Consider the following 21228-nt stretch of genomic DNA (forward strand, 5'->3'; position numbering starts at 1 on the left):
TGTCTGTCTCCATTTAGAAGGTGGGGGGGGGGGGGTGTGAATACTGTGGTTAGGGAGGGCATGTATGGTTTCTTGACGTGCTTCGCGATAATTTGGACAATCTAATAGGAAGTGTTTTACGGTTTCGGACGGAAATCCGCAGTCACAAGATGCATCTGTAGCAACGTGTCGTCTCACTAGATCGTTATTAAGATCACTTATATATAGCCTGAGCTTACAGTGAATTGTTTGTGATATGCGATCTCCAGAATACCAATAACACGGCGGACTTAAATCGTTTTTTGACAAAAAGTGCTTGAGGGACTTACTAAGTTTTATGTAGTCTGGTAAAGAATTCCAGAGTTGTGTTGTAGATGGGAGAAATGAGTGTTTGTATAATTCAGTGATACACGATGGAACTTTCCTTTCTAAAGGTCTGCGCTGGCGATATGGATTATTAGTTGATATTAATGGTGGCAATATCGCAGGTAAGTAGTTTGGCACCTTACGGTGTACAATCTTGTGAAATAATATCAATTTTTGACGTTTACTCCTCTCTTAAAGTGAAATAAAGCCTGACTCGTCGCACAGTTCTTGATGGCTTGTAACGCGGACTGCTCCAACAATCTTCAAAGCTTTATCTTTGGCGGGAAGTGATGCCTGAAGAGGTTGATTTTGTGTGTTAGTGTTAGTTTTAGTGTGTGTGTGTGTGTGTGTGTGTGTGTGTGTGTGTGTGTGTGTGTGTGTGTGTGTGAGAGAAAGAGAGAGGGGGGTGATGTGCAATAAAGCATCCTTTGAACACTTCTTTGACAAATGACCAAAATATCGTTTTTCTAGCTAAGGACCCGCTCCTGCCTAGTAAACGCCCACCCCCCACTTTTGGGCAAAACTGGTACATAGGGTGGGTGGGCGTATACAAGGTAGTTAACGGTAATAATTATCATGTTTAACCATCAATTAAAAAAAACACCTCATTCTCGCCTAAAATTAATTTTTCAAGTCAATTTTGATATTACAACGTACTCTTTTGCACACGAAGAAAATAAACAAAAACAAACAAAATTAATGACAAAGAGTAAAAAAAAAAAAAGTAAGGCCTGATGGCGATTCGAACTCGACTCTATCGCGCATCAGGCGAATTCGATAACCGTTCGGCTACGGAATCAGACACCAAATTCACGCCACTGTAATGCATTAAACAAGACGCAAGCACGCTTTCGCAACACGCCGTTATGATCGAGCATCGGTTGAAATCTTTCGCGAGCAGAAGCTCGTATTTGACCGCAATGCATCGGTGCTTAAATGACACCAATGTGTGTCCATGAGGGACATAAATCTACGAACAATATTTGAACAAGATTTATTCGAATTTGACGGTTTTAATGGACAGTGTTGGTGAAGTTACTGACAAGTAGCGACTTTACAGGAGGGGGAGGGGTCCTCTAACTTTACAGCTCGGAGACAACCCGGTAAGGACTTACCGGTGTTTCATAAATAACACTTAGCAGTTGGCGGACTTATTGAGTTTTACAGGTTGTTGCAGCTTTTTCAAGAATAAATCTTGTTCAAATATTGTTTGTAGAGAGGAGCAAGCATGAGGAATCTCCTATTCTAAAAATAACCAATTCTGGTAGCTGCCGACCTTCCGCCAGACACACATTAATACCGGGGGAAAATAAATAATTACTGGGCTGTAAAAATAAATACCGGGCAGTAGTTAAACGACAGTTTGACTTTGAAGGACACAATGTTGCAGCTTTTTCAAGAATACGAGCCCTGGTTTATTATGATTTGACTTTAAGCTAGTTTTGTTTACTAACCTTTTGTAAGATTTTGGTTCATGTTTGTGAGTTGTATTTGTTTTTCTCCGTCCTGTAATGTTGGTCAGCTTTCCTTTCACTGCGTGTCGTTTCTTGTTTAGTTAGCCTAGTGTGTCATACGTTTATTCTATGTTAGGGTTTTCTAACATATTTTGTCTTGGTGTTCATGATAGCTTTGGTGATTTTTTCTTGATTTGCCGCCATCTTGTTTCGGCCGCCATTTTGACGTCCATCTTTGATGTTTATGTTTTTAGGACACCTTTTATGTTTAGTTTGATGTTTAGAATTCTAAGTTTAGTTTTTTCTTTTCATCAGTTTCCACCGCTCCGCGCTTCTCGCTCCGCGCTTCTCGCTCCACGCTCCACATTCTACTGTTCTGCGCTCCCACTCAAGCTAGTCATATCTACTCCACATTTTAGCATCAATTCATATTCTAAACTTAGATCAGTTTTTCCGCCACGCTCCAATATAAGTTATTTAGCTCTCCATAGGTTTATGTTTAGCTTTTTATATATTAATATTACAAACTGATTCCTATGACATTGACAAGTATGACCATATCCACAATAAAACTTTAATTAATTTTTCTATTCAAGTGTTTGTTTTATTTTGAGCGCGTCGGTTCTTTGTAGCAATCAAAAGACATCTTCCAGAATTTACATAAGTCATCTTAAAATCTTACAGCAACTCAAGGGCAAGCACAACGGGTATGTCATGAAGCTTTCTAAGTTCTACACTATAAAACAAAAGAAAATTAAATGAGGGAATCAAGACATAATAGATCAGCTCTCTCTCTCTCTTTCTCTCTCTCAGTCTCTATCTGTCTCTCTCTCTCTCACACACACACACACACACACACACACACACACACGCATACACACACACGAACACACACACACTCTCTCTCCCTCTCTCTAAACCGCTAATTAAGAGGGAGGGAGAGAGTTGAGAACAAGAGTGCCAGACAAAGGAAGGAATGTAATTGGGAGCGATCATTATGATTAAACAAATTAAGAAACAAGCAAGTTAGCAAGCAAATCCTTAAAAATGTGTGATGTCATATAGGTACAAAAGGAGCCAACAACGTTCTACTTACAAAATAAACTACAGTAGTAACAGAATTGTGAGATATAAAGAGAAAAGATTAACTGGAAACACTATACCGAATTACAAGACATCATCAGTGATTTGAATCATGCACTTATGATTTTTTTTTTCCAGATCGGGTAGAATACTTTATGTCAGTGACATATTTAAATGATTGCAATTTTGTGCTGGTCTTTAACATGAATAATTAGATACAATGAATACATTATTCAATGATTAGGAAGTGACAATATTTTAATGTGTATGATCTTGTTTGATGAATGCCGCAAACACTCTGAGAAGTTCTTCTAAGCAAGCAAAGAAACAGAGGTAATGAAGTTGGATACTGAGATGACTATATTTTGTAACTTATATAGACACTCTGTCTATAAGGAAGCTAGCTGTTGCTTGAACATCATTTGAAAATTAATCTGCGCCAGTTTAAATGCATTGCTTCGGTAGAGTTGATCATCAAAATGCATCTCATGTGTGAAATGTTAGCTTTGATGTTGCACTGACTTCAGAATACTGACCTGTTTCGTGAGTAAAAACTGCAAACATTTCAAGCTGACAAGAACAGAACGATGTTAAAATATAAGATATGATAAGGGAAATGTGAAGGCCAAATGAAACAAGGAATGAAATTGTAACCCACTCTGTACAAGTGGCGCGTTTTGCTGCATTGATCATGTTTTATTCTTTCATGTGTTCTTTTGAGTTGCCGACAACATTTGTTGTGTCATTGTGTATGAACGTTTCAATTTATATAATGATAAACAATGATTGCATATTTAGTGTAAACGATTTCGCTCACCGTCTCAGGTGTGGCATGCAGGCTTCACGTGGAATAAGACCATCCCTCCACTTTAACATATACCAGCTGTCAAAAACCCGTGTGTTTACTTTGAAGTGTTGGAATGTTTGTTTAACTTCTACTGGCATCAATCCCCAAAAATGTATTCATTCAAACATTCCAACTTTGCACATGACCCAGTCATAATGTAAATGTTTGGTATGCATCAAAGTGTATAGATGGCCTAACCTCATGTAAGAGCCCATGCAGATATAAAATAGTAAGCCAAACTTGGCGTTTGAAAGAAGAACGGTGCCTTGAAACTGACAGCAGCAACAACAACAACAATTTAATTATCCACAATCACAGTGACACTCATCTTTTCCCCCCATCCAAACCACCAGCCATCCTCTCACTAAAATCCAAAACAAACTCCCCAAAACACACACACACACACACACACACACACACACACACACACACACACACACACACATTAAAACACATAGAGAATCATGAGATTTGTTTGTTTGTTTATTCATCCTTTAGAATGTTTCTTTAGCCACTGAGCCAACTATAAAACTCGTCATAAAAAGTAGGCAGATGCGTTTGAGGGCAAATCTTTATGATGAGGCCGTTTATTAAAAAAACAAACACAGGTTGACCCAAAAACAATGCAACCCACAAACAAGTTAATAACTTCTACATTTGTGGACATAAACTTCAGCCTATGCATGACCCTTCCACAAAGTGACAATTTTGAAGATCAAATAGGCTGACTTTTGTGCAATTTTAAATCAAGTTCCCAATTTCGGGGATCGACTCAACGGTACGAGTTTTAAAATTGAGCGGTAGCCAAACTTGTCCGATCTAAGCGCTCAAGATTGTAACATTCGGGGCAATTCGAATCACGAAAGTATACCTTAATCAACATTCAGACCTGGGAATCCCTGTTTTGCACTTGGAGTATTCTCAAACAAACTTGGTGTACTTATTTTTTAAATGAGCGTACTCCACATTTAAACATGCTTCACACGCGTCTGTCGCACTGTCAATTAAGGTTACTATTTTGTAATCATGAATCAAAGTACTGGATCTGCTTTGGGTTGCGCTTGTGAAGGAAAGTAGTCTAGAAATATTACTCGTCTTATTTGTTTTTCCACTAAATAGTATTATAGACACCCCCCGCGGGTTAGGGGGAGTCCCATATTGGTTGGGACGAGAAAGAATTTGCCCGATGCTCCCCAGCATGTCGTAAGAGGCGACTAACAGATTCTGTTTCTCCTTTTACCCTTGTTAAGTGTTTCTTGTATAAAATAAAGTCAATTTTTGTAAAGATTTTAGTCAAGCAGTCCTTTGTACTGGAAACGTGCATTCTCCCAGTAAGGTAATATATTGTACTACGTTGCAAGCCCCTGGAGCAAATTTTTGATTAGTGCTTTTGTGAACAAGAAACAATTGACAAGTGGCTCTATCCCATCTTCCCCCTTTCCCCGTCGCGATATAATCCTTCGTGGTTGAAAACGACGTTAAACACCAAATAAGGAAAGAAAGAAAGAAAGCTGTCCGAAGGAATTGAGTTCTTATCGGACAATGCCAGCGCTTAGTTCAAAACGATAGGACATCTGACCGCCATGCGGCTATGTGAATCGGACATCTGAGCCTCTAAATCGGTCTATGTCTGATGTCCGACGCCTAACGACATCCCTGCATTCCCCAAACCTATTCAGAAAACAGATTGGGTTTATATGACATAGTGTTTATACAGTGGAACCTACAACACCGACACCCCGCAAAATCAAATTCGCAAAATCAATGTTCCCGCGTTAAAATTGACAAAAAATCAGAACTGCCAAAACAAAACATTTTCTGCACGTCAATAGAAAAACCAATCAAATCTGTATCCAAATCAGTCAGTTTTGTTCACATATCTGGTCTAACACTGACATTAAGGCATGTTGATTGGTGTAGGTGTCATTCCTCTGAGAAGCTGTAAAAGGTGGTTTTTAAGGACGTTTTAGTGGGTAATGAGACAAAAACCGGTACGTTTTCGTAACTCTTCAACGCATTGCCTTCAACGTTGCGGTGATTTGTGCTAACACGTGTGGAAAAGTTCATACGGATTTTAAAGTCATTTGAGACATTAGGTCTGCTGTTAGTTGATATGCCAGAAAGAGTTCTTAAATTGATAGTAGGTCTTTGCTGACTCATTGAAAAACAATTAATTAGTTGTTATCTTCAAGAACAATAACAGATGCGCCACACAATTACATTTCATGTACATATTTTATCAGACATTGCCGTTATGAGGATTTCAACGCGAAAATTAATCTTTAAGAATTTGACTCATTCAGAGCGCTGAGCGCAAATGTCGGCCTTCGCCTAGCAAAGCTCACGGCTGACACGCTTAACTGATCATGGCTCTTGAAAGAGCATTTTCGAATAATGTGTGTGTGCGTACAAGTGCGCTGTGAACAGTCATAGTTGAAAATGTATGAAATTAAAGGTAAATTGAAGCTTTCATTTTTCTTAAAGGTCCTCGTCTACATTTTCTGACAGAAATTGAGATTTGACCGCTAAAATGTTTAATCCATTCACTAACACTTTAAAAAAAAACCACCCCTCCGATCAGAAAGGACGGAGCAAGTGTAGCCGTTTGAAAATTCATTGATGTATTCCATCGTAGTAGGATATCCTTATTTGGAACATAATCGTAGTAGGATATCCTTATTTGGAACATAATGTAAACCGGAAGTTTTCAAAGTGCTCAACCACCCAGAATTCCTAGCGGTGAGCAGCCGCTGGCTTGACGAAAGTTCTCTGGTAAGTTCTTTTTACCAATTCTGCAATACATTCTTGTCGTATAAGACTTTTAAGTGGCTGCAAACAAGGCTTCATTATGCAACAAAACAGTTTCAAGCAATGTGTTTGCTCTGTTCACGTACTGTGTTCGTCATTCGTAGATTTTAAATCTTAGCCGAGTTGACGCATTTCAGGGAACCTCTCAAAAGTCAGATTTACGCTTTCAGCATTGCACATTACGGTACTTTGTTTTATGGCGGTTTACAAAGAGGCTCTGCTTAATGATTCGGTTCAGGAATTAAGGAGTCATCATAAAAATAAAGCAAAAGCATAGGTCTAACGCTAACTGAATGTTTCGAGAGGCACAGTTCCGACACAGTGACACACGTACACTGACAATGAAATCTAAAACGCTTGCAATCGATCTAAATTTGTATTTCTGCACACACAAAACATTTCGACTACAAAATAAGGATCGGAATAAAAAAAAAAGGTATTTTCCAACAAGAGTCCTTGATTTGTGTGCTTTCATTTATAATGAGTTTACGCCGGTAGACTACTACCCGCAACATCGATGTCAGAATCGCCATTGATTTTCCTGCAAGACTGACTAACAACTACAGATCTAACTGAATCAGTTGAATCAGAGATCTAGATTCTCCGGTCGAATCTTAGAATGCAGCTGGTTTTTATTTTTGTATTTCTTAGGTCTATATGTGTGTGCCGTATGTGTGTAAAATGTGCGTGTTTGTGTGTATGTGTAAAATGTGCGTGCGTATGTCTGTAGATGTGTGTGTTTGTGCGTGTGTGTGTGCATGTGTGTGTACGTAGATGCGTGTGTCAGTGTGTGTGTGTGTGTGACATTCACGTGGTAGTACGAGTGATTGAGTGAATCGGAGTATCTGTACGTGTTTGTTTTCTTATACCTGATCATGTTTTCTTATACCTGATCATGTTTTAGACGATTCATGTATGCATACATTATAGTTCTTAAAAATGCCAAACGTGTAACTCATTATACATTTGCCCCTTATGGCATAAATAAACTAACACTGTACTGTATTGCATGGTAGGTATAAGCCACGTATTTTATTCAGTTATGATTCATGTCCGTCAAGTATAACCGTTTGTCCATGTCTTTTAACAGTTTTGTTTTGTTGTTTCTTTTTTTTCTGCAAAAGCTGTCCATTTCGATACTCAGGTCGAACAAAGTACGCTTATCTCATGTCTCAACTCTGAGCTAAACATCGTCTCCACCGGTCAGAAGAGGCAGGGCAGGGCCAGCAGGTGCGGCAGTGTTACATTGTTTGTCAGCGCAATCGGGAATCAAGGACACAGAGTCCGCATGCGGACAGCAACTCAAGAAGCTGCCGCCAAGAGTTATCGGGAAGAAAGATCCAGTCTCTTAGTCTTACAGTGAGTTTGTGTAGTTACAAATGTAATGGTTTGAAGATTTCTTCTCTCTGTTATTGCTTGAGTGCTTATGTTAATCTCAGTTATTCAAGTATGGGCTGTATATTGTAAATGCGTGTGTGTGCATATGAGAGAGAGAGAGAGAGAGAGAGAGAGAGAGAGAGAGAGTAGAGAGAGAGAGAGAGAGAGAGAGAGAGAGAGAGAGAGGGGGGGGGGGGGGGGGGGCGGTGGTGACACACTATACTTCCGTTTGCTGTTTAAAAGGATACTTACAAAATCGACAATCCCATCAATCAGTCGAGACACAATTTATTAACAACAGAATTTTAATTATATACCAACTTATTTAATGCATACACTCTTACATATGTATACATCTGAATGCATAAAGCACACACACACAAACATGTACAAAGTACCCCCCCCCCCCCCAAAAAAAAACAAAAAAAAAACACGAAAAAAAAAACATGCCACCCATTAAAATGCTGATAACTCATGAATTACTTATGCAACTTACTTCAAATTTGGTGTACATTGGCCTGAGATATGGGATGATAATTCCACAAAGTTTCATGAATGCCGGTCAAGTGCGCATGGCTTATAATTATATCTATATGCCGCTGGTTTCATAATACTACATCTACTAAAACAGATAAAAATGGATAAAAATTTGAATGCATCACATTATTTCATGACAATAGGACTTTTAACTGTGTTGGTCAGAACATGATTAACGAGATGACTGCGGGGGAGCTAGCTGGTCCTGTCCATTGCTGAGCGGCTCGCTCCCATCCCCGGTTTTGGGCATGGCCTGCAGAGGATCCTTCCCAGAGGAGCCCACTTCAAGTGCAGCCACATGTCCTTCCAGGTGTGTTTGTCACCACTACCAAGATAGGTGAAGGGAGGTTGATAACCACCCGTCAAAGACCTGTAATTACAAAAATAGTACTTAAAAATCTGAAACAGTTTGCACATTGCTGTTAATCGCCATAAGTTGTGCATGACTCGACTATGATGTGCCGTAATTATGCATTAAAATTATGATGAAAAAACAACAACCTGAAAAGTGATGGGCGTGTCAGGATAGGGCGGATAATCGTTATATGAAATCTTTAGAAATGTGTCCTGTTTCAGTTATTAATCTTTAAATGTTATAACAACATCCTGGAAATTAAGTAGAAATGGCCCAGTCAGGCTGATTTTTTGGCAAATACAGTTTGACCTTAAAAAAATGCAACCCTCAAAAATGTTAATAACTTCTACATCTGTTGACCAAATCACTTTATATCTTGGGGACATAAACTTAAGCCTATGCATGACCCTTCCACATCTTGGCAACTTTTTTTTTTAAATAGCACAAAATTCTGACCATTTCATCTACAAAATTGCCCCTTTGTGAAAGTGTCACAGTAGCTGAAGTTTATGTCACCCAAATATAAAGTGATTCGGTCAACAGATGTAGAAGTTATTAGCATTTTTGAGGGTTGCATTTTTGGGGGGTCACCCTGTCACCCAGTCTTCTTCCAATTGGCAAAACAACACTGCTAGGCACAACAGCTGAAACAAATCAATTTGTGTGGGCAAAAAATGAGTTGTTCTTCAATTTGAGATAATAAAAAAATTAAAAAAACAGGGTCACTCTTGCTCACACAATCAAATCTGCATCCAAATCAGCATGTGTTGTTCACATATCTTGTCTAACATAGACGCTATGGCATGCTGAGCGGTGTAGGCTAGGTGTCAATACTCTCAGCAGGCATAAAAGGCAGTTTTGAAGCCATTTTAGCGGGTAATAAGACAAAGAATGGTACATTTGAGTAACTCGCAAACGCATTGCCTTCAAACTTTCGGTGATTTGTGTTAACACATGTCGTAAAGTACACACGAAATCTCAAGTCATGTGAGGTATTAGTTCTGCTGTTATGCGACATCCCAGAAAGAGTTTTAAAAATAAAGATTGAACAGAATTTTTTTTAGAATTAGCATGCATTTAGAAAAATGAAAGCTTCAATTTACCCTTCAATTTAATACAGTTTCACCAATGGCTGTTCAAAGTGCACTTGTTTAAACGCACACACACATTTTTGGAAAATGCTTTTTCAAGAGCCATTGATCAGTTAAGCGTGTTGGCAGTGAGCTTTGCTATTCGTAGGCCAACATTTGCGCTCAGCGCTCTGAATGAGTCAACTTCTTAAAAAAACTACTTTCGCGTTGAAATCCTCATACCACCCATGTCGGATAAAATATGTACATGAAATTTGAGTATGTGGCGCATCTGTCATTGTTCTTGAAGATATCAACAAATAAAATTTGTTCAATGATTCAGCAAAAACCTATCGTCAATTTAAGAACTGTTTCTGACATGACAAATAACAGCAGACCTAATGTCTCAAATTACTTGAAATTCCGAAAGTACTTTACAACATGTGTTAGCACAACTCTCCGAAAGTTTGAAGGCAACGCGTTAGCGAGTTACTGTTAACCCCTGGTTTGTAAAAAATGTAAAAACATTTTACAAATCATGTCGAACCTAAAACCGCGATTTGTAAAAATGTAAAAATATCGCATTCCACAAAGTAATGCATGCCTTTTATTTTTATTAATTTTTCTTGTTTAGAGCGTCTACGCTGAGTGGTGGGGGTGGTTTTAGTTCCACATCCCATGTTGGTGCAATCCCATTTTGCCACCGTCCCATTTTTTGCCCCATCCCATTTTTTGCCCCATCCCATTTTTGCGACATTTCACAAGCCAAGCGTCGTTTTACAAACATGTCATAACAATAGCAAGACATCCCATTTTGACACTATATCCCATTTGGCCGCCATGCCGTTTCACCGCATTCCATTTCGCCACCATCCCATTGTCGCGACATTTCACAAGCCAAGCGTCATTTTACTACCGTGTCATAACAATAGCGCGACATCCCATTTTGACACCATCCCATTTGGCCGCCATCCCATTTTTTATTTATTCTTCTTGCCAAGCCTCACTATACTACTATACTGCGTTATTCAACCAGGAAGACATGGGGCCCGGGTAGCTCAGGTGGTAGAGCACTAGACTTGTGATCGAAAGGTCGTTGGTTCGAATCCGGGCCGGGACGGACACGGGTCAACTTTATGTGCAGACCCAGAGACGGTATCCATCTCCCACCCCCGTGTCACCACAATGGCACGTTAAAGATCTTGGTCATTCTACCATAAGTGCAGATGGCTGATACCTCCTAAACACGCATACATCAAAAGCCGTGAGGGCGTAAAAACTCGAATCGTATAAACCAATTCATGTCCAATATAGGCAATTAAGACCTGACGGACAATAAGCCCCTTATAAAAAAAGGAAGACATTCCGTTTACGCCAAATCTCATTTTTGCCACAATCCAAAATGTCACGAAATAGGGATGGCGGCGAAATGGGATGACGGCATGGCGACAAAATGGAATGTGGCGCTAGTGGTATGACACGGTGGTAAAATGACACTTGGCCTGTGAAATGTTGCGAAAATGGGATGGGGGCAAAATGGGATAACGGCGAAACGGGATTGCGCCAAAAGGGGATGTGGAGCTAATGGTACATGATATGGTGGTAAAATGACACTTGGCCTGTAAAATGTCGCGAAAATGGGATGGGGGCGAAATGGGCTAACGGCGAAACGGGATTGCGCCAAAATGGGATGTGGAGCTAATGGTACATGGTATGGTGGTAAAATGACACTTGGCCTAAGAAATGTCGCCAAAATGGGATGGGGGCGAATTGGGATGGGGGCGAAAGGGGACTAATAGATCCCTTGACTTTGGGGTAGTGCGACTCTGTCACTGCTAGCTTTTCACTGGGAGGAAGCGACCGGAATTTCCCAACGATGCGACCTCCGAGTAATGAAAATAAAAATAAAAAATAAAAATCTTAAAATTAACAGTAACAGATTCGCGCTACCCCAAAAGTCAAGGGATTTCGTATTCGTCCCTTGACTTTGGAGTTGACAAGAAAATATCGGGCGCAAAAACGTGATTTGTAAAAAGGTTCACCGTGATTTGTACCATTTTTTTGTCTCATTACCCGCTAATGCGGCTTTAAAAACTGCCTTTTATGCTTGCTGAGAGGATTGACACCTACACCGCTCAGCATGCCATAGCGTCCATGTTAGACAAGATATGTGAACAAAACTTACTGATTTGGATGCAAATTTGATTGTTTTGTCTAAGAACATGCTAAACATGTTTTGTTTTAGCAGTTCTGATTCGTTGTCAATTTTAACGCGGGAACCTTGATTTTGCGAATTTGATTTTGGGGTGTGTTTGTGTTGTAGGCTTCACTGTATCGACACTACGTCGTGTAAACTCAATCTGTTTTCTGAATAAGTTAGGGGCATAAAAGGCTTTTCCAGTCATATAATTGGTTTTACGATAAACGGCCTCATCATAAAGATCTGCCCTCAAACGCATCTGTACAGTTTTTTTTATGACGAGTAGTGTAGAACAATCACCATCTTGCACATCTGATCGCAAGATTATGCATCCCCGAAAAATTCTGCTATGTCTCCGGCGCATCAGTATCTGTCCGAAGTGTTTGAAAACAACTAATTACAACACACACACCCCCCCCCCCTCCCAACCTCCACCCCCATCCCAACCTCCACCACCCCCCCTTCCCACCTCCACCACCACCATCCCCCCTTCCCACCCAAGAAAAAAAAAGAAGAAAAGAATAAACACATTGATAAATACAAGGAGAAGGACAGAATTAATTTACTTTTTTTTTTCAATTGTTTTTGATAATAAATCTATTGCTTCTAGGTCATCATTATCAGGCCGATGATTAAACCAAAGCTTAGTCACGGAAATGCATATATGGACTAAAAATGACGTGTTTTTTCTTGCAGGACAATGGCTTGGACACTTATGACTTCATCCTGAATCGGCAGAGCAGCGATGTATTCTTACATGGATGCCATGGACGCCTTCCACCTAGCGGGCACACAGATGGTTCACAAATCTACCCACTTGTATATTGCATACCTACCCCCTCACTCTCAACCATTGCTCCTTCAGTTCTGTAGTAAAACAGAGCGATCATTTCTGAAAATATTGTAAGACATTAGCTTCTTTACTTCTGCAGCTGCATCAAAACACACACACACACACACACACACACACACACACACACACACACACACACTTGATACCGATGCCACATTTCAAGTAATCGGGCTGCATGTATATTTGTTGTCTTCTGACACGGCTATGCATGCTAAAGTCCACAATCAGAATGGCAGGAGCTATTGGAAAACCAGTTTTCTTTTTTTTTGCATTTTACGGTAAATACATTTTTGTCTTTGATCTTCAGGCTTCCATAACAGTTCTCTAAATGTCTTGAGAATACGCCTGAAACGTTACATGAACCAAAACAACAACCGAAAAACAAACGCTGTGCATAGGGAACACAAATATCGATGATAATCTGCTAATAATTTAGCAGGGAGTATCACCCGGGACATTATTTATTATTCTGAATAGATCAACATTCATATATGCATCAAGTGTACTAATTGATCCTGCTAAATAGTTGTATTTGTTTGTGACTGATGCACTTTTTATTCACTTTGCACAGTATGTATCACGTAAGACAAATCAAGGGAGGTAATTTTGCTCGGATTAGATGGTTCCCTCCCCTGATAACAAAAGCACACAAATTAATATCCCCCCCCCCCCCCCCCCCCCCTTCTCGTATGTGTTATTCAGACGTTTTGTTGGTTTTTGTTGAATATTGATGTGAAAGGTTCAGTCCTTCCCGAGTAAACTATTCGATTTACAGTCTCAGAACAGACCAGGCCTGAAAAGACCATCGCTAAACACATCAAATAATCAGCCTGGGTGCAGTTTGTGATTGTTTTTTATTGACTGATTTGTGAACGAACTCAAGCAGGAATCTGTGATGATAACACATCAAAATAAATTATCACTTTGCACATGAAGCAGCCAGGTTGCCGAATCTAAGTCTTTATTCATGTACAATCTTGTCTAAATCTGAGATGGTGAGCCAAAAGTTTTCATGGGAACGACTGTGCCTTTCTGTGTCTCTCAATTTTTACACCACTTGCTACTCATGATTGCATGAACAGGCAAGATGTGGATATCGTGGTTTTAATGATACATTCGGACATACAAATGGTTACCGCTGTTTTCTTAGATACGTGTGATCTCTCTTTTTCCCCTGGTCCTTTCTTTTTCATGTTATTTAGCCTGAAGTTTGTTGCAACTATTGGTCCGCTTGCATTTGTTGTTATAGTAATTGTGGATATGTTATTTAATTTGTCTGTGTTCCCTTATTATGTTGTCACTGTCAGCTTGATGAATAAAGGCTATGAGAAAAAAAAATGTTACCTTTCACTATTAGCTATTATACTAAATATTTCTGATACCTTGACCAAATACGATGTTTATTTTTGCGTGTTCTCGTTTTTTCAGAGCGAACACACACACACACACACACACACACACACACACACACACACACACACACACACACAGTCTCTCTTTCTTTCTTTCTCTCTCTCTCTCTCTCTCTGTCTTTCTCTCTCTCTCTCCCACCCACACACACACACACGTACACGTATACACACACACACCCACACACACACACACACACACACACACACACACAGTTTCAATGTTAAAAACTTGAAACAGTATTCCTGTAGCATCGATGAAGGTTGTGTACAGGAACATCATAAAAGCTTGCTTACAAACGGACTCGCTGTAATCGAATAAAACAGCTTTCGAATAAAATAGCTTACCGTTGCTTGCTCAAACTGCGGCTTCCTTGTCCACATTCCTGGCGCACAGATCTGCAATGTGCAACGTTACTGTTGAATACACACAATTTATGTTGAAGTCAGAGGGCACAGACAGACATATACCCCCCCCCCCCCCCCCCCCCCCCCCACACACACACACACACACACCCTCGCGCGCGTGCGCGCGCGACTGCGTGAAGATGCACGTCACCTTATCATTTAATCACACAATGTAAAATGGTGGTTAAAACTGAATAGTATCATGAATCTCTGAAGAGAATTTTATTTTTTCAACAGTCGTTCATGTAAGGCACACGCAGATTGAATGTAGCTGAAGCCATACCGTAAAAACTAAGAACAGATCTATAAGATTCTAAAAAAAATGTGACATTTTAGTTCTATTCATCTGGATGAGCTTGATCTGTCCATAGATGACGAGTTAGCGATACCGTCTGTATAGATCTATGATCTGTCCGAAGTAGAATCGGCCACTGAAAATGCAACTCCCCCCTCCCTTTCCCACGACACACACCACGACACGACACTAGCTGAGAAAAGGAAAAAGTGTGGAGGAATACATAATGTAAAAACCAAATCTAAAAGTAAGCCCGGTTTAAGATTTCAAACCGCCTTTGAGTTTGAGTATGAAATGTTCGGACGCGCCCTTTCAGCCTACAGTGAAATGGTAATCATGTACGTACAAGCTTTGTTTCAGAACTGTGAAACGTAATAACTAGGTTTGAATTCAAATATACAAGTAAAGTTAATGGAAGATCAAAGTAAAGGTTGGGTGTAATGTCAACAATTATACTTACATTCCGTTTCAGCATGCTCTTCCACAGGAAAAACTCCCAGGGCTTTGTCCTGCTTGCGATTTTGCCAAAAGTACTTTGAGCACACCCCCGACGTAACTTTCAATGAGCATCATAGTGTTTTTGCCATTTGCCGGTTGAATTTGGCGCCTAATTCCAACTTCGCTGCATCTCAGGGTTGTTTCTGGTCCCCCAAATGTACATATTCAGACCTATGCCGCCCTGATCGATCACAATTTTGCTTTTTACGTAACTGGCGCAAGATGGCAGACATCTTTGGACCATAAATGACTCTTTGCGCATGCGCCGCGAATAATTTGATTGGTCGATATTTTTAGGCAGAGCACATGGTCTCAGAAAACAGAAAAGTAAACATTGGAAGCGTGAGTCACGCTCCCAAAAAATAGAAACTTTTTTTACATATATGTTTTTTTCTGTAACTTTTTGCCCCATGGTTCATTCATCATCTGAAATAACTTTTTAGCGAAATCTAACCATACGATTATTGGAAAAAAGTCAAAATGTAGACGACCACCTTTAAAACATTTAGTCAAAACTTTGACTAAATGTAAAAACGAAAACAAATACAAAACGAGAACGAAAAACACAACAAAATGTCAAAAAGCCCTTGAGGACAGAGGCTTGAACCAGGCCGACGACCCTCCAAGACAAGCTGCACGGTCCCGTGGAAGCTCTACAAAAGACCACCAGCTCCATATCCAGAGCTAGACTCCAAGTGTAAAGGCGGTCGACAAGAAGAAAGAAGAAGATCAATAAGCCACGACGCCAAAATAAATGTCTTGTCCCCCTCCCCCGATTAGATCTGTATAAATCAAGCTTGAACTTCTCTGACAGCGATGTCTGAAACTCACTAGGCCTACTTAAAGTTCTCAGAGAACAAATAAATGAGAAAGATTTTAAAAACAAGCTTGCGGATTTTCTACAAAAAATATTTTGCAGAATCAAATTAAACAATTCTATTGAATATTAATTTTCTCTGGTAATTACTTAACGTCTTTCTTTCTTTATTTGGTGTTTAACGTCGTTTTCAACCACGAAGGTTATATCGCGACGGGGAAAGGGAGAAGATGGGATAGAGCCACTTGTCAATTGTTTCTTGTTCACAAAAGCACTAATCAAAAATTTGCTCCAGGGGCTTGCAACGTAGTACAATGCCTTACTGGGAGAATGCAAGTTTCCAGTACAAAGGACTTAACATTTCTTACATACTGCTTGACTAAAATCTTTACAAAAATTGACTATATTCTATACAAGAAACACTTAACAAGGGTAAAAGGAGAAACAGAATCCGTTAGTCGCCTCTTACGACAAGCTGGGGAGCATCGGGTAAATTCTTCCCCCTAACCCGTGGGGGGTACAAAGAATGAGAAAAAGAAGGAAAAACATTGATATGAATTCATGTTATGTTATTCTTGAAGCACCATGATTTATATCTCTATCCGCCCATTGTTCAGAAGTGAATACATGTATAACCATTTCTTAGATGTCTGGTTTCAACTGCACAGAGCTTTGGAGAGATTCAATTACTGTTCTTGTCATTTGCATGTTGTAAATAGAGATATCGCAGCTATTTGCATGGCGCGAATGTCGTGTAGCATGACGGTGTAAACATGTACTGCGATTCCGTAAAACATGTTTGGAAATAAAAGCAAATTTTAATGTCAATTTTTACGTTTTTGCAACGCATGAATGGTAATTCAAGCGTAGAATGATATAAAATTATCAAGTTTTTTAAAAATCTTTGACAACACTGGTGAAGTGGCCTAGCGGTTAAGACATCGGCCCCGACATTTCGAGGCCCCGAGGCCTTGAGTTCCAATCCCTGCCAAGTCTTTTATTTTTTCTGCTCGATCCTTCTTGACAATTATGCTCAGCTCTGCGAGAGCAAACCGGATGTTACCACTGCAAAATTCAAGCGCTGACTGAAGCTTTCAAGGGCTTGGTCTTATGTACGTCGGCTGTACTTCTATACCATTATCGAAGTTAGTGTATGTGTTGGTGGGGAGAGGGGGGGGGGGGGGGGTGAAGATGGCACGAGGAGGGGGGTTGGGGGAGGTGTGCGGCAGCTAGAGCAGGACTGATTGGACACTGAGCTTAATTGTGTTTGCTCTGTGTCAGTGCGCATTACATGCACGCCCCGTGAAAGATCTAAGGGCCGTGAATGTCATGCGTGATGGAGATTTGTCCATACCAGACAAGTCAGACACGATAACAATCATTCAGCTTTTCCTTTTGCCACAGTGATTCTTTGAAGAGGTCTTCATAACAGAAGCGCCCAACATTTAATCATCTATTGCCCGCGATTGTATCTTACAAAAGCTACACCTGATCGCAGGTAAATAAAATCGATCCATCTCCATCTCCATGATTTCTTATCCGAAAAAAATATCTTGTTATTGGCTGCTAGCGTGTATTCGTGATAGGCGTAGAAAAAATAATGGAATTTCCTGCTGATGTCATCTCTTTACACTTCAGTGTGATATTGTATGTTGGTCAAAGAGAAAAATATACTCTGTTCTAAGCTGTGTATTTTGTTATTCACTGCATTTATAATGTCAGCACGACATGTTTTGCTCATGGCGCATGTACGGTAGATAACAAAAATGTGGTGGTTAGTTTTTGTTTTTTGTTTCTTTAAAATCTATAGTTCTTTTGATCTCAGTTTTGCTTTCTAGTTAAATTATTTGGAGCGTTTACAAAATCGATTATGGGAGACAATTTTCTCAGATTATGGCTCGTTGCCGATTTTGGGTTGTATGTGATTTTTTTTTAAGCCGCCATTAGTATAATGGGGCTTACTGGATTTGCTCTGTCTGTTTGTTTGAGGCGGGCGGGCAGGCGGTCAGTCGGTCGGTGTTTGTCGGGTAAGACTTGTATCTCTAGGTCAATTAAGCTCAAATTTCGTGAAATTGTTAGGAATAGGGTTAGACAGGGTGTATGCAAAAAATTACATTCCTAACGGTAGTCAAACGGAAGATATTGGCTTTTAACACTTTTACAAACCGAGCCAGGGGACGAAACCCACTGACAGACCCATAGGTTTGCGGGAATGCTCGCACCCAGAACTCGAGGTACTTCCCTTCGAGTCTCGTTCTATCACTGACAGCATGCGTTGGATTAGAACTCCCTCCATCTGCCTGTCTGTCTGTCTCTGTCTGTCTCTGTTTCTCTCTCTCTCTTCAGTAAAACCTAGCATTTGGTCGCGGATTAGAATACGGCCCGGGCTCTCCCTCTCTCTCTCTCTAATTGAATCACAGAGTTTCGTGCTTCGGTCCGCAAAGGCATTAGTTACTATCAGATTTTACAATCTTTGATGCGACGCTTTGTTTTGAACCATTTTAAAAATAGTATCTTGTAAGGTCCTTGCATAATAACGTATGAAATTGTTTGACAGTCATGCCTTTTGGAGATTGCTTCAAGCAGGTTACATGCGTAATTTGTGTTAAGCGGTGTTCCGCCAGCTCTGTCTGTCTGTCTGTCTCTGTCTGTCTGTCTCTGTTTCTCTCTCTCTTCAGTAAAACCTAGCATTTGGTCGTGGATTAGAATATGGCCCGGGCTCTCTCTCTCTCTCTCTCTCTCTCTCTCTCTCTCTCTCTCTCTCTCTCTCTCTCTCTCTCTCTCTCTCTCTCTCTCTCATTGAATCACAGAGTTTCGTGCTTCGGTCCGCAAAGGCATTAGTTACTATCAGACGCTTGGTTTTGATACTGTCCACTTTGTTTACTACGCTGACGAGTTTTTCTTTTTGTCCACTTCGTTTCCTACAAGGTATCTTCAATACTTTTGCATTTTTATATCCTTCAAATGTATTGTTTAGAGTACTAAAGTTCTGATTTTAGATGCTCATTTTCTGATTTTAGATGCTCATTTTGATGATGTGAGAAAAGTTCTTTGAACTTTCAATCGACGTTAAAATGTGAAAAAATACTTTAAATTGGGAAGTTTTTGACACAACCCACGCCATCCAAATAGAAATAAACAAAGTAAAATGCCTTCTTTAATTCAAAAGTGGGTCGTCCGCAACCCACCACATATAGACTGTGTAGTTCAAATGACGTCACTATTTATTTGTTTATTTACGGAATAATTCTTCAAAAATCGGTCGTTATGAACGATCTATGGTGCTTCAGATTTACATTAAGTCTCGATCAAAAATCCATTACCATGGGCGGCTTATTGACCCCGTTAAGGTCAACACTTGTTTATTTTCATCTGATTTTCTTGCGATAAACATGAGTATTTCCCTATGATGGCGGCACTGCATGGTGCTCAACAAGGGCGGAGCAGTTAAGGGAGGGTGGGGGGGGGGGGGGGGGGTCACAACCTGGGGTCCAGGGGTCACAAAGCCCCCGTGAAACTGAAGAATTTTAGCTATTTTATAAACAATTTGTGGCTTATCCTTGATTTTAAACATGATCAACTGTGACAATTAAACAATTAACTCTTTCCCCGGCTTTACAGACAGAAACAAATAAAAATAAAAATTCATAGACAGAATTTTTTTAAATTTTTTTTTTTTGGGGGGGGGGGGGGGACAGCCGGGGGGTTCCCGGGGGGTTCCGGAACCCCTGTAACACCCCCCCCCCCCCACCCCTAATCCGCTTCTGCTAAAAATACAAACGAATCTAAATTATGTGAGAAAACACCGTCTGAAGTGTTCACAATTAAAATCATCTCTTTATTGCAAGGACTGAAGAGGATGACAAATATAAGAGTAGCATCACATCATGGTTCTAAGGTGTGCACATTTCCTTAAAATTCTGAAAACCCGAAAGACATCTTTGAACGTTGTGGACCAAAATGTCGTGTCATCTGACAGTTTCTGGGCGGAACAATGATGCGGATCGGAGAAAGCCGGTGTAACACGAAATTTTTACTCCACGAAAAATTTACTCCGGAGTAAATATTTCGTACGAAATTCTTACTCCGAGTACACTTTTCGTACGAGAAAAGAACTCCCCAAGGCACGAAAAAATTACTCCCTCCACGAAATTTTTACTCCCCATTTTTTTTACTTCCAGTAAAAATCTCGTACGCAACAATGGGATGCGGGCGAAGGGATAATGCCAATAAGTGATCTCGCGCAAACGAATGTCGCGCTACCCTTCCACCACCAAGACTAACAGGGGACAAGGGAGTAAAAATTTCGTACACCTGGCATGGGAAGTTAAATTGCTCGTGTTGGGGTGAAGTAATTTATTCGTTATTTATTCGTCAGGGGAGTAACATTTTTGTACGAATTTTTTACTCGGAACTCACCTGTCTTGGGGAGTAATTTTCTCGTGCAATGGGGGAGTGCTTTTTTCGTAAAGGGGTAACTTTTTCGTACGAAATGTTTACTCCGGAGTCCCCGTCGTACTCGTGCGAGTAATTTTCGCCAGACCACTTCATTTTTCAAAATGAATTAACAGAGTTAAGATAGCTAGCTATATCAAGCTGAAACTGTAACTGATAGACTTAATGAGAAATAGACTGGAAAACGATCGACGATGTACTGAGATTTAAAAGGGACAAACCAAGGCCTTTAACACCCCTCGGCGTCAGTTATGATTTTTTTTCAGTGTTGATTTTTGTTTCAAAAATTATTTTAGTTCCAGTTTCCGCCTTTGCAAATTGATAGACTTTTTTGAATATCGTTGTTAAAATGCAAGCCCCATTCCATCTTCAAACCGAGAAAGCTTATAGAAGAAAGGAACTGACCGTTATGAGGTT

At 40.1% G+C, this 21228-nt stretch overlaps 2 long non-coding RNA genes across 2 annotated transcripts; one reads left to right on the forward strand and one right to left on the reverse strand.

Moving 5' to 3' along the window:
- Positions 1-6531: 6531 nt before the first annotated feature.
- LOC138957616 (uncharacterized) lies at positions 6532-12943 on the forward strand. The gene is made up of 3 exons (XR_011453098.1): positions 6532-7896; positions 8617-8761; positions 12773-12943. It is a non-coding gene; the product is annotated as an uncharacterized lncRNA (long non-coding RNA).
- On the reverse strand, positions 8327-16038 carry LOC138957615 (uncharacterized). Its single transcript, XR_011453097.1, has 3 exons — positions 15502-16038; positions 14687-14737; positions 8327-8821 (listed from the first exon to the last, which is right to left on the reverse strand). It is a non-coding gene; the product is annotated as an uncharacterized lncRNA (long non-coding RNA).
- Positions 16039-21228: the final 5190 nt, after the last annotated feature.

The sequence above is a fragment of the Littorina saxatilis genome, unplaced genomic scaffold (assembly GCF_037325665.1).
Source record: "Littorina saxatilis isolate snail1 unplaced genomic scaffold, US_GU_Lsax_2.0 scaffold_271, whole genome shotgun sequence".
NCBI classification, from domain to species: Eukaryota; Metazoa; Mollusca; class Gastropoda; order Littorinimorpha; family Littorinidae; genus Littorina; species Littorina saxatilis.